This window comes from Alligator sinensis, unplaced genomic scaffold, assembly GCF_000455745.1.
Source record: "Alligator sinensis unplaced genomic scaffold, ASM45574v1 scaffold218_1, whole genome shotgun sequence".
Taxonomy (NCBI): Eukaryota; Metazoa; Chordata; order Crocodylia; family Alligatoridae; genus Alligator; species Alligator sinensis.
In genome coordinates this window covers 1,325,316-1,338,675 of record NW_005842083.1, presented here as the reverse complement: position 1 = coordinate 1,338,675, position 13,360 = coordinate 1,325,316, and the positions used below count along the sequence as shown (strand labels likewise).

The following is a 13,360-nucleotide window of genomic DNA, read 5'->3' as shown; positions in this document are numbered from 1 at the left end:
TGCTTGCACTAGGGTTCTCTGATAAACCTAAAGTGGTCAAGAACACAGAGCTTGCCACAGTCTTTCCTGGTCCAACCTTGCATGCTCCTTCTGGAAAGAGGGATGCATGAAGGTTCCTCTGTTCCCTGGAGAAGCATACAGATTCAGACTGGGAAAGGCTGTGGTAGACTTAATGCAGGCAGGAAAGTGCACTCCCTTTCCCAGTCTGGCCCCACATAGCACAGAGGGCAATTTCACTCAGTTGTAGCAGCAGTAATGGCACCCCAGTTGAGAACCACTGTTCTAATGCTTCAGGTGCCTCCAGAAGAGCAGAATTATCTCATGAGCTGCAGGTTAATATATCTTAATAGTAAGGCCTTTCCCTATTGTTTCTGATTTCTAAGAGTATTTCTGTTGCATCGTAGTTGTTTTTAAGATCTAGTGTGGCTCTCCATTCTACTGGACTGGTGTTGTAATGTAGGCAGGGTTTTTTTTTGGCAGTCTCAGAGTTTGTGTGGAGAAAAAAAGTTTATGCAGTGGTCCAGAGGTCTAGGTGGAGCCAGGATACTGAACCACTTCTATTGCTTCATACTGATTTGTTGAGACTAGACATTTTTTAGGAGTACCTCTGTGAATGATAATGTTTTGAAATTGGAAGAGGATTGGAGCAAGGACTGTATGTGGTTGTAAATACAAAGTATTAGTGTCCTGGCACTTCTTGATAGCCAAGCAGAAAGAATGAATAGTGAAGACATAGTTAAACTATATGGTAATATCTTCATGAACATTCATGTCTTTTTTCTCTTCAGCAGTAAAGATGTAAAGAGACACATGACAAGAATTAGTGAGGCAAAGAATTGAGGTTTTTTTAAGAGAACAAAGCATGGGCGACTGATGCTACCTGAGTCAGGGGGGGCATGTGCCCTCCAGCAACCAGTCAGTGACCAGTCAGCGACTGGGATGGGGAGTCCCCCCTGCTACCAAACTCGCTGATGGGGGGGTGGGGTGGGACACAATGAAGTACCAGCGGCGTTTCACCTGGCGCCCCCACTCCCTGGCCAGAGCTTGCAGGATGGGCACTGTAGCTCCCACCTGGTCCCTCCTGCCTGTCGCCTAAGTGGGCAGCGTGGCCTATCAGGGAGTGCACCAGTGCTCTCAGGGGGTGCACGTGGATCCCCATGCACCCCCTACATGTCACCACTGGAACAAAGATTTGTAAACGTTTGATTTGGACTTGCTTTTTATCAGATGTTAGGCATCTTGGCTGAATTTTAATTTTCAGATTAACAGATGTTGCCTTATTCTAGTATATGATATATCATCAATATACTTACTAGATTCAGCTTCAGATATCAACCTTATAATATGGACACCTTGTATATATAAAAATAAAGATTATACAGTATGTAATGACTATTTACTCTATTCTGTAAAGTAACAGTGAAGTTATTGTAAAGTTTTTAGTTTGATTCCAGTGGACTGCAAGAGAACCTTATCATCTACTTTAAATATATGCAGTTGTATTTCTTTCTAAACTGTATGTGTGAGGTCTCATTAGGATCTATTGCTCTTATACTTAAACACTGTAATTTTTAGAAGATGTTTGTCTTGTCTTAAATGAAATTTCCAATATTTGCCTTGTCATACTATCTGCTTCTCAACAAATGAAACTTGAGCTAATCATGGATTAAATTCCAAAATATTTATTCTGGACTAGAACTAATGAACAACACAAATGCTGGTTTTCTGTTTAGGGCAGGGAGGGACAGTTTGAAAACGTGTATCCAGGGGCCCTAGTAAACCAAACTCTTTAGTAACTGCCTTTGTGATAGGTTCACAGAGGAACATAGTGGCAGGCAAGGGAGTTATGGGTAAAATTAGTGGGTTTTTGTACATGTGGATCAACTGGTTACAGCCCAGTGCATTTTTGATGGGGTTGATCATGGTTGCATTGTGGTCTTTAGTCACTATTATAGCCTTATGAATAGAAAAGTGAGGCTTAATAGGGGATCTATTTACTGTCAGCAGGCTGGCAGGCAGGAGAATTCCATTCTCCACCCCTCCCAAACATCCATGAAGTGCTTTTGCTTCAGCTTTGAGTAGAGGGACAATTTACCTCAGTAAATCCAGAATCTAGCATTTGCCTTGTCCTCCTATTTGCTTCTCACCAAATGCATCTTGAATTAATCATGGATTAAATTCTGAAGTATTTATTCAAGAGAAGACCCAATACACAAAACTGCAGATTTTTTGTTTAGTACTGCAAGCGCCAGGTTTGAAAAGCCCATCTGGAAGTTACCAATTTCTTCTAAACTCAGTGAGAATTTTGAATAAGAAAAGACAGGAGAAATGGCTTCTCTAGGTCTATGTAGAAAATATTTGTATATCCCCTTTGGGAGATAAGAAGTTACATTTTCACAATACAAAGGAAAACGTTTGTAAACTCCTTTTTCAGATGGATAGTTGAACTTTGCAAGAGTTAACCATTCATCAAAATTATTCATTAGATAAAAGATTAGCTACTAAATTTAGTTCATTTCTCATTCATAACAGTTTTAAATCAATGTAACTCCATTTACTTCAGTGGATTCTTGATTTATACCAGTGTAACCAAGAAGATAACAGGACACAAGATCTTTGAAATTACCATACAGCTCTGATTTGAAAAATGCTGAATTAACTTTTGGAGAACATGGTATATAGCCACTGTACAGTAATTTTGGCCAGAGCTTTGTGGTTAGAACCCATTTACATCTACTGTGGCATAACTAATATAGATGTCTTTCTGACACTACAATTTTGGATTTATTGGAAAAGACAGATATGGTGTTAAAAGCTGAACTAGATTATATCTGCAGATTTTTAAAAGTTATAGAATATGCAGCAAAGTTTTACAAAATTTATAATCAGTCTGTGCAAGGTGAGTATGCTTCCTAGTTACTAGGAAATACTGGTAGCTGGGACACTAATAAATGCATATACTTACATTTCTTAGGGCCTGATTCTGTTCTGGTCAAAGACAATACAGGACTAAAACTTTGTTGACTTTATTGACAGAAATTTTATTACCCAATATTTAATCATTAAGTCACATGTACTGGAATTTTTCAGTCTTTCATTTAATATTTTAACTGTATTAAATCTGATATTCAGGAAAATAACAATCAGAAAGGCTAACAAAAGATAATTAACCATTCTACTTTTGATTGTATGAATTGTATCTAACGCGAGATCTCTACATTGACTTGTGCAACGTTTAATCAACATTCTAAAAAACAAATCTTTCTACACTGAAGTTATTTTTAACAAAATAGACTCCTTAAAAGAATTTTGGAAATAAATTGAGGCACAGACCAACTTTATTGAGAGTCTAATAAAATTATCTAGGACTTAATAGCTGTTACTAAGGCCCTAGAATCAATATAATGAAATGCTGAGAAAGCAATAGGCTATTAAAATAATGGTTCTAAACCAAAGGTTATGTACTGCACTTGATTAATATAATATGTACATTATATCTAGTTTACTCTAGGGATTACATTTACCTTTTCTATTTACCTTTTTATAATTTAACACTGCTTAGATTTTATGGATGAACTAGGGGATTTGATACCCAGATTTTTGCATAGTAAAATGTTGTATATGAAGTAGTAATGCTTTATAGATTTATAGTTATTTCAGAAGAAGCCTCAGTGCTTTGGTATTCATCTCAAATATTTTGGGGTATTTTTTGTTTGGTTTTCACATAAGTTATTTCATTATCTCAGCTAAATGGAAAAAAAATATGGTTTTACTTTTTAAAATAAGTGTTTTAATTCATAGCCCTTGTGTCCATCTAACAAATCACAGAATATTCCTGTATAATTCAACAGTATGGTTTTCATGCAGCATGTTCCATAAAGGTAAATTGCTTTGCTGTTCTCTAAATGTGTTCTAAAATGAACAAAATAAAGATCAAGGGACTTGTTCAGCTCCAATGAAATAAAAATTCCCACCAACATTGAGGGTCCCCGATGATCAGGTTATGTATCTGAGGGAATTCATTAATGAGGGCTATACAAAACTCTTTAAAGACTATTGCTTGATGTCAGCTTCAGATGTCATCTCCCTTCCCCTCCCACAGGTAAATCATCCATATTTTCACGTTTGAGTAATTTCCATTATATCATTTATATCATTTTAAAAAATCCATGTATATGCCTTTGCTTTCCTACTTTGCTGTCTTTTATGTGCATGTTCCTTGTGAATATGGAATATGGTTATGAAAACAGTTTAATATATTCACAGCATATAATCGTTATCTTCAAGTTTTCTGGGGTTTTTGTTTAAATACATATTTTCAATTTAATATAACAAGTGTAAGATATGCAAGAAACTTCAAAAAATTAAATGGCTGAGTTCTTGAATCAGATATTTGTAATAAAACTTTTTGTTCCGAAAATATATTTTAACATGTGGTCTCATGTGCCATATTTTCACATTAATTTAAATCTTATTGTCTTGGAAGAAAATGCCCTGTCTCTTCCTTCAGCTTTCCAGCATGTGCACACATGCGTTTCCCCCCCCCCCACGTATTAACATTTATACACATGGTCTATTTGTGGTATTACAAAATCTAAAAATTGTGTAAACTCACTGTAACTTTATAAAGCTCTGTACAAAGAAAGTACTCCCTAATACTCTTTGTTTCTTGGTCTGACTTCTTACAATGGTGAAATAAAAAACTCTCACAGTTATTCTTTGGTTTTCAGCTTGCTTTTGAAAGATTTTTAAGATTTATTTTTCAAATAGACTTGTTTCATACTGAAAAGTTAATAAATCATGGAATTCAGACTGTTTCCAAAGCAAGTGAATATCAGAGACAGCTACTTGTCCAGAGATACTTCTACAAACTAAAAATATGCTTTCTTTTGTTGCATAAAATTAACAGAGTAATGATTTTTTTAAAATGAAGTTAGCAACAAGAGTTAGAATACCTGTGTCTGCTGACATCTAATGTTCCTAAGTAGTTCTACTGTATGTACTTCTAATATCATTCTCATTCAAATTTCCAAGAAGGAGTTTACAAGAAACTTGACTAAAATTATTCTTTCATATCCAAGGAACTTTTTCTTGGGCACAGAAATTAAAATCAAATATCATATCAAATACAATGTGAAGCATACTATAATGCTTAGCCTTTTCAGTCACAAAAGGTTTGAGATCCTAGCTATGATTCTGGAGCAGAACCATACTTCACTGTGGAGAGCACATCAGCTTTAAAAACTTAAAATAATTTTTCATTGTTTTATCTATTAAACTCACCAGTGCCCTTCTTCTTCTTCTCCAGGAAGTTGTACCCGTCAGCACCTGCTGAGGGCTTCGTTGATCAAACTGACAGGTAAAAAAATTCCTGTAGAATAAAGCCAGACCAGCTGGCTTTGAAGAGAAACCCCCCAGTTTGGGTTGTGTTTGCCTCACTCACCCTGTACTAGGAAGACAGAAGCTTTTTCTTCTTCGGTTGTTGACCTGTAAGATTCGTGATCCCCATGCACAAGTGTCTGGCAGGCCTAGGTGCACCTGCTCCTGTCACTCTAGAGTAAATTTAGCTGTAAAAGGTATCACTGACAACTAGACCTTTGTCAGCACTGGCAAAAGAACACAGAATTACTGTCCCCCCTCCCTTCCTAAAGTATGCTGCAAGTTCAAATGGAAAATATCAAATCAGTCATCTTACCCAAAAATCATTCCTTTGAGAAAAATTGAAATTGCTTTCATATGGCAAAAAGTTTCCTCCTTTACATAGATGTTAAAATTATGTTTCCAAGAATAATCGCAGAACAAGACAAGTTTTTGTTCTATTAATTGTGGCTGGAAGGAAATTTTTTTTAATGGAAATACAGCGCATACACATTTCAATTCAGGTTATTAAACTGTGTTAAGTATTAAAGTTGATTGCCTTTCTTTCACTAACTCATTGTGCTTTTTTATTCAAAGAAATATTAGCAGACTAAAACTTCTCAAATAAGAGGTATTAATCTCTCTCCCAAAATTAGAAATCATGTAGTGTTGAGAGACTGGATGTCAAAATTACATGTTCATAGCACTTACGGTTTGGGAATCTAGGAACCAACCACTTTTAAAATGGCAGCTAAAGTACATGGAAAGATTTTAGATATTGAAACATTCGAAACTTGGCATTCTTGTCCTTAGTGGATTAAGGTAGGGCATTTTTCATATATATTCACCCTTTGCTTTTATTTCCCTGGAACTGGCATCTGGAGAATGAATTGGAAGGAAGTAGTTTACATTAATATATCTCTGGCAGACTTAAAAAAAAGTTGTCAACATAGGTTTGGCAGGATTAGCAGTAATCTACTACTCAGCTTCTGCTTGAATAATTGTGTAATGAACTTAAGCAATTTTAAAGAAAATTGTCAAAAGTATCTGCTCCAGCACAGTATGCTGTTTAAAAGGAGCAAAATGAAGGGGTGATGAGAAAAAGTCTGGGTCAGGAGCTCTTTGTAAAATAAACAAGGTTCCTATTTATTTACTATGTATAAACAACCACTCACCAAGCTGTATGTCTCTGCAGGGGCACCACTTTCAGATAAAAACATGGACCTGATTGGCATCATCCAGTATCCATGGAAACCTTGTAAGTACCTCTCTCAGTGTGCACTTCTCTTATTCAGGGTTTAAAAGCTGAGTACTGAATAAGTAAGTGTTTTTATTTAATAATTATACAGGAGGTACTTTATGGAAGCTTGCTAAGGGGAACAGGTTCTTGTTTTTTGTGTGTGTCATAATAAAGCCCTTATGTTTTCATCATATTTAATAAGATCACGTGTTTCATTTCAAGCCTCCCATCAGTTCTCATTCTTAGATACAAAATAACCTTCTTATAGTCCTAATGAACTGGAGTTCTAGACTTTTTGATGATCCATTAGTGTCTGAAAAATAAAGATCATAGTTTAGTCACTGCTCTAATTACAGTGAATGAGACTGTTTTTGTATCTGAAAAAGAAATAATGGAAAAAATAATTAATAAGAAACTAGATTGTATTTTGTTTTGCTAAACATTTATATTGCTGTTTGTTAGGTCAGAGAAGTTAACAACTTAGCAACTAGCTCAGAACCTTACACATAACATTGGGGAATGAAATTATACACAAAATGATTTAGTTTAGAAATAAGTCAAAGGGAAGCAATTATTTTGATTTAATGTGTTTTTTGTGGGAGTACTTAGCAAAAGTATCAAGCTACAGGACTTAGTATAGCAGAAATGAGAAAATATATTTTACATATTCATATTTCCTTGCAGAGTATGTACTGTAGATATTAGCTAAATTTATTTTCAGATCTATTATTCTGAAGATCCAGATCAAAAACGGACAGGGGAGACTACTTTATAGTTGTCTCAGCTCAGTTTCAGGACTGTTTAGCATGTCAGTGTATAACAGTTTAGCAAGTTAGATAAACTACATTTTTCAGTTTAATTTGATTTTACACAAATATAATCATATAGGATTGTCATCTATTGTTTATAATTTAAATTCCATAAATATTTTTTAGAAGTTCTGACTCTATCAGGTAAATAGAAAGTGTATTTACACCACCAGAGCCAGACTGTCATTCTAAAATGTTCTGTTAATGACAGTCAATTTCAAAAAAACATTTCTGTCTTGAAAGATCCAGTAGCAGTCATTGAAATCCAACTGGTTTTGAATCATAGTTTGCCTAGTTTTATAGCTCTACATATTATTTTCACTTACTCCCATTATTGTTTTTATTTGCTACCTTGTCTCAGCAACCTGGTCCCTGCTGAGTGCAGATGGTACAAATGATCTCTCCAGTGATTAAGCTAGAATGACATTTGCAGAAACTCCATCTTAAACCTCACTAACTATAATGAAAATTGCTACTTTATCACACACCTATGTCGGATTCTCTGTATCAGTCTGTATGCCTGTATATGCACATGTATTTACAGAAGTGTCAAGGTTTTATTGAAATGCATGATCCTAGGCTAGACTCTCTGAACTTGTTTTACTTCCTATTAAAGCTTCAGTAGAGTTAAGTGTGTGGGGCTGGACCATTCATCTAGAAGATACTGCTATGGACTTCCACATGAGCCCTAGGATTGTGATTGCTCCCAAGAACTTTTGCTTTGAGCCAATAGGCATAACGTGGAAGTGAAATTCTGAGCCTCTGAGGAAGGATGCAATCCACATCAGCACTTTGCATATTTCCTTTATTCATGTGCCTGTCCCTGTCACAGTGTCAAGGTTGTTGGGGTACTAGTGGGAAATAGGGTGAGACAGTAGTTCTAATTCAACTGTTTGAATTTAATCCTAATTACTTAAAATGGCCTATTGGTAATTTGCCCCCCTGAACTATGATAATGCCATATGTGTGTTTGAATGACTAGCTGTGGAAAGATTTTTCAGGTAGACTGAGATACGCATGCGATGCATGTTGGGCTTGATCATGCAGTACTGAAACCATTAGAAACAGGATTGGCCCTTTTGTCACTCCTTAGTAAACTAAAATTTGAACCTCCACTGCCCTAGAAGTTGGAGGGGGACTGGTATAGTGTGGGCACATAAAACTTTGTCAAAATGGCATAATTCTCAGTTCTTTGCTTTTTTAGTTTTTAAATCCAAAGTGTCTTCATTTTTTTTCTAGCACTTGTTAGAAAATGATTTCCAAATGCTAGAAAGGCAGGCTGAAACATATTGCAACTAAAATCTGTCCCATTTCTCCAATGTGTAAAATAGAGAGAACAGTTGGCCCTAATACAGCTTTCAGGTGCACAGAAACTATGGCAAACTTGCACAGATAGTAAGATAATTGGGTGCATTATAAAACTCAAGATGGATAGATCATCACCCATATGCCCAGTTTCTTATTACTATGTTATTTTGTTATAAACCGCTTTTATAGTGCTGTCAATTTACACGGCACTTTACAAACATAGATAAAGGCTCATTGCCTGCTTTTAAGAGTTTACTGAGCAAATAAGACAAACAAACAGGAAATAACAGCAGTTCAGAAGATGGGGATGATGCAAAGATTATTCATGAGAAGAGAAAAGGAGATAGGACTGCTTGAAGAGGTAGATTTCAAGAACAAGAAATGGGAAGAAAGTGTCAATAAATGAGTACCTGGGGTATCCCAAGCAAAACCTCCTGTTATTTTGGAAGTTCCAGAGAGATGAAGGACCCTGTTTGTTCAGGTGCCTGAGTCAGGAACAGGTTCTACAGGCTGGAGGGGAAGTTTGAAATGCCAGGCAGACATCATCAAGTCTTGGAGGACTTGGAACTGCCCAAATGTGTGAAATGAGCCTAGGGAGAGGCAGTGTTCCAAGTAGGGAATAGGAATTGACTTCATGGAGTCAGCTTACCAATAGCAGGCAGAATCTTTTTACTGCTGTTGAGGGAAGAGAGAAGGTGGACAGAAAACCCCAGGTCCATTATTCTGAAAGTGAAAGGAATAAGCGGACTTTTCCATGCATGTCCAGTTCATCATGAAGGTGTTAAATGGTTCTAGGAAGTGGTATAGGAGAAGGCAAAATATTGGGGAAAAGTCAACCCAGCAAAGCACATAAGCTTGGAAGTAACTCTAAGCACAAGATTAGTTCAGTTGAAGTCAGGAGAACTAAAAACTTGCTTAGGGTTAATCATGAATTTAAGTGCCTTTACTGGATTATGTCTTAATGCAAGAGAATTGGGAAAAAGTGTAAGTAAAGTGATGAAAAGTAAGAAGAAATGAGAGGTGGTGGTAGGGATATAGGGTCTCATAGATCCAGACCTGGAAGTTTATGTAGTGAGAAAAAAAAGTGAATAAAGACATGCAAAGACAGTGGGAGGGAACACTTTGCAGAGGAAACTGACTTTAGCAGCAGCATATTGAACAGCCTTGAGGAGGAGTGTTGAATGGTAGTGAGGCCAGATGGAGGAGGAAGTTACGATAGTTAAGGTGAGATGCCCAGGGAATCAACAAGCATTTTAGCAACAGCAAAGAGAGAAGACAGATTTTGAAGATATTAAAAAAGAAAGAAGATACAGGATTTAAGAGATTGAATGTAAAGCAAGAAGGTGGTAGAAAACAGCTACACAAAGTTTATGAGTCTGTGAGAGGTAGGAAAACACAGTTAATTCAAACTGAGGAGGAAAGTAGAGAAGAGAGGTTAGGAAGGAAGATAAAGATTTTGGATAAAAATGATTCTGACTGAGGTAGTTGTTGGTATCCAAAAAGCAGAAAACGTAAGACTAGACCAGGGAGGAGTAGTCAAATAAAAGTATTTGCAAATTACTGGCATAAAAACATTTAAAGACATGAATGGTGTCAAGATCTTTGAGAGAGAGAGAAAATAAAGAGAAAAAGGAGGAACCTGCAACAGGATTCTGTCCCTTTGCGACATTAGAAACAGTAGAAGAATTAAGTCAATAGGTGTAGAAGAATCAGAAAGGAGAATGTGACCATATATTATACAGCCAAATGAGAGAGACTGTCAAGTCTACAGCTTTATTATACTGAACATACCCACATTCATACCTGTACAAATTCATCACATTCTTCCAACTTCAGACTGTCATTAGAAGAAACTGCATGGAGCATTTTGTTTTGTTCTGGGTGTTCATGTAACTTCAGACACATACAAGTGTACTAGTCAGCTATAGTCCATGTGCAGAATTTGAAATATCTGACCTTGAGGAAGAGAGTGGCATGGCAGGCCCTTAAGCTCATCTTGTCAATGCATAGCAGGCCTTGCACAACCCAATGCAACGCATGGAGTAACCTCAGGTACATAAGGTCCAGGGGGAGAGCCTCATAGATTCATAGATGTTAGGGTCAGATGGGACCTCAGTAGGTCATCAAGTCCAACCCCCTGCCCTGTGCAGGAAAGAGTGCTGGGGTCAGACAACTCTAGTTAGGTACTTGTCCATTCTCCTCTTGAAGACCCCCAAGGTAGGGGAGAGCACCACCTCCCTTGGAAGCCCATTCCAGATTCTGGCAACCCTTACTGTGAAGAAGTTCTTTCTAATGTTCAACTGAAATCTGCTCTCTGTCACTTATGGCCATTGTTCCTAGTTACTCCAGGGGGTGCCCTAGTAAATAGAGCACTCCTATTCCCTGCTGCCCTCCCCTGATGAATTTATAGGCAGCCACAAGATCACCTCTCAGCCTTCTCTTGCGAAGGCTGAAGAGATCTAGTTCCCTCAGTCTCTCCTCGTAGGGCCTTGCCTGCAGGCCTCTAACCATACAAGTGGCCCTCCTCTGAACCCTCTCAAAATTCTCCGCATCCCTCTTGAAGTGCGGTGCCCAAAACTGGACGCAGTACTCCAACTGCGGCCTGACCAGTGCTGCATAGAGGGGAAGCATCACCTCCCTGGACCTGTTTGTCATGCATCTGCTAATGCATGATAAAGTGTGTTTAGCCTTGTTGATCATTTCGTCACATTGACGACTCGTGTTCATCTTGGAGTCAGCTTTGACTCCAAGATCACTTTTTGTTGCTGTGCTGCTGAGAAGGTCATCCCCCTGCCTGTAAGTGTGTTGGTGGTTCTTTTTGCCCAGGTGCAGCACATTGCACTTGTCTTTGTTGAACTGCATCCTATTTTGTTCTGCCCATTTTTCCAACCTGTCCAGATCTGTCTGAATCCATTCCCTACCCTCTGGTGTGCTAACTTTGCCCCATAATTTGGTATCATCTGCGAACTTGGACAAGGTGCTCTCCACACCCTCGTCCAAGTCACTGATGAAGACATTGAATAGCACCGGTCCAAGGGAGTGAATTCATGGAGTGAATATAAGACTGTAAGAAATGCTATGATCTGTCTAGCCCAGTATGCTGTCTCTGATAGTGGCAAGAATAGATGCTTTAGAGGGAGAGCACTGCTCTATCCCCCGTTCATTACCCTCCCTGGTATTCACTGTTATTGGTTTAAAGATGTTAGTGCAGTGGTGGGCAATTATTTGGGCTGAAGGGCTACTTAGGGAGTTTTGGTGAGCTGTTGTAGATCAGGTCAGCACTGCCCGCCCCTGTCATGCCAGGCCAGGGCTGCACCCCTGCTCTGCTCCCCGCTGGCCCACAACAACTCACCAAAGCTCCCTAAGTGGCTGTGCCCTGGGGCCCAGCCCTGTGCTGTCACTACCCAGCAATCTTGGCCTCAGCCCCAGAGTCTCCATGGAGACTGGTCCAGGACCCCTGCAGGCAAGATGTGCTCAGCCAGGCAGATGGGATGGGGCTTCAGGTGAGCAAGGAGCAGTGTCTGAGAGCAGGACAGGGGGTGGCGGGGTGGGGCTAAGGCTGGGGCCAGGATCATGGGGCAGTGACAGCATGAGGCTAGGGCCAAGCCGCAATTCATTCCCATCACATCCCTGCCCACAGGACCAGCACCCATTGCGGGAACATGTGGGGAGCAGATCCACTGCTTCTGGAGGGGCTGGATGTGTTCATATCAGCAGGTCCAGATGCTCTCCACCCCAGGCTAGCAGGGGTTATTGCAGGGCCCTTGGCACGGCTTTACGAGTGCTCATGGTGCTCGGGCCAGGTGCCAGATAATTGGAAGATAGCCACTGTGGTCTCCATCTTTAAAAAAGGGAGGAGGGAGGACCCGGGCAAATATAGGCCCGTCAATCTTACCTCAATCCTGGGGAAACTCTTTGAGAAGATCATCAAGGAGCACATCTGTGATGGGCCGGCATCGGGGATGATGCTTAAGGGCAACCAGCACGGTTTCATTAGGGGCAGGTTATGTCAAACCAACCTGATTGCCTTTTACAATCAGGTCACAGAAGCATTGGATGCAGGTGTCGCCGTGGATGTAGTCTTTCTGGACTTCAGCAAGGCCTTTGACAGTGTCGACCACCCCATCCTCATTAAAAAACTAGGCGACAGTGGCATTGATGCCTACAATGCCTACATGGATGCCTACATGGATAGCAAATTGGCTGAAGGGTCGTACTCAGAGGGTGGTGGTGGACGGGTCATATTCGACCTGGGGGGAAGTGGGCAGTGGAGTCCCCCAGGGCTCGGTCCTTGGGCCCACACTGTTCAATTTCTTTATCAGTGATTTGGACGACAGGGTGAAAAGCAACTTGTTCAAATTTGCTGATGATACCAAAATTTGGGGTGAGGTGGGCACGTTAGCAGGGAAGGAAAGACTGCAGAAAGACTTGGATAGGTTGCAGGGGTTGGCTAACAAAAATAGGATGCGTTTCAATACTGACAAGTGCAGGGTGCTGCACTTGGGCAGTAGTAACCAGCAGCACACTTATAAGATGGGAAACTCCCTTCTTGAGAGCATGGAGGCAGACAGGGATCTTGGAGTCATCATTGACTCCAAGACGAACATGGGCTGACAATGTGAGGTCACGGTCGGCAGGGCTAACC

The 13,360-nt window shown here is 39.4% G+C and overlaps 1 protein-coding gene across 10 annotated transcripts in view; it reads right to left on the bottom strand.

The window, feature by feature from the left end:
• Window positions 1-5,462, bottom strand: part of MEF2C (myocyte enhancer factor 2C) — a 169,438-nt gene extending 163,976 nt beyond the window's left edge. For 7 of the 10 annotated variants that reach the window (XM_025204466.1, XM_006023836.2, XM_025204471.1 and 4 more), the window contains exon 1: window positions 5,284-5,462. The gene's annotated coding sequence lies outside the window, so the exon portion shown is untranslated. The remainder of the gene's footprint in view (window positions 1-5,283) is intronic. The other 3 variants (XM_025204468.1, XM_025204473.1, XM_025204470.1) reach the window with 1 other exon arrangement.
• Window positions 5,463-13,360: the final 7,898 nt, after the last annotated feature.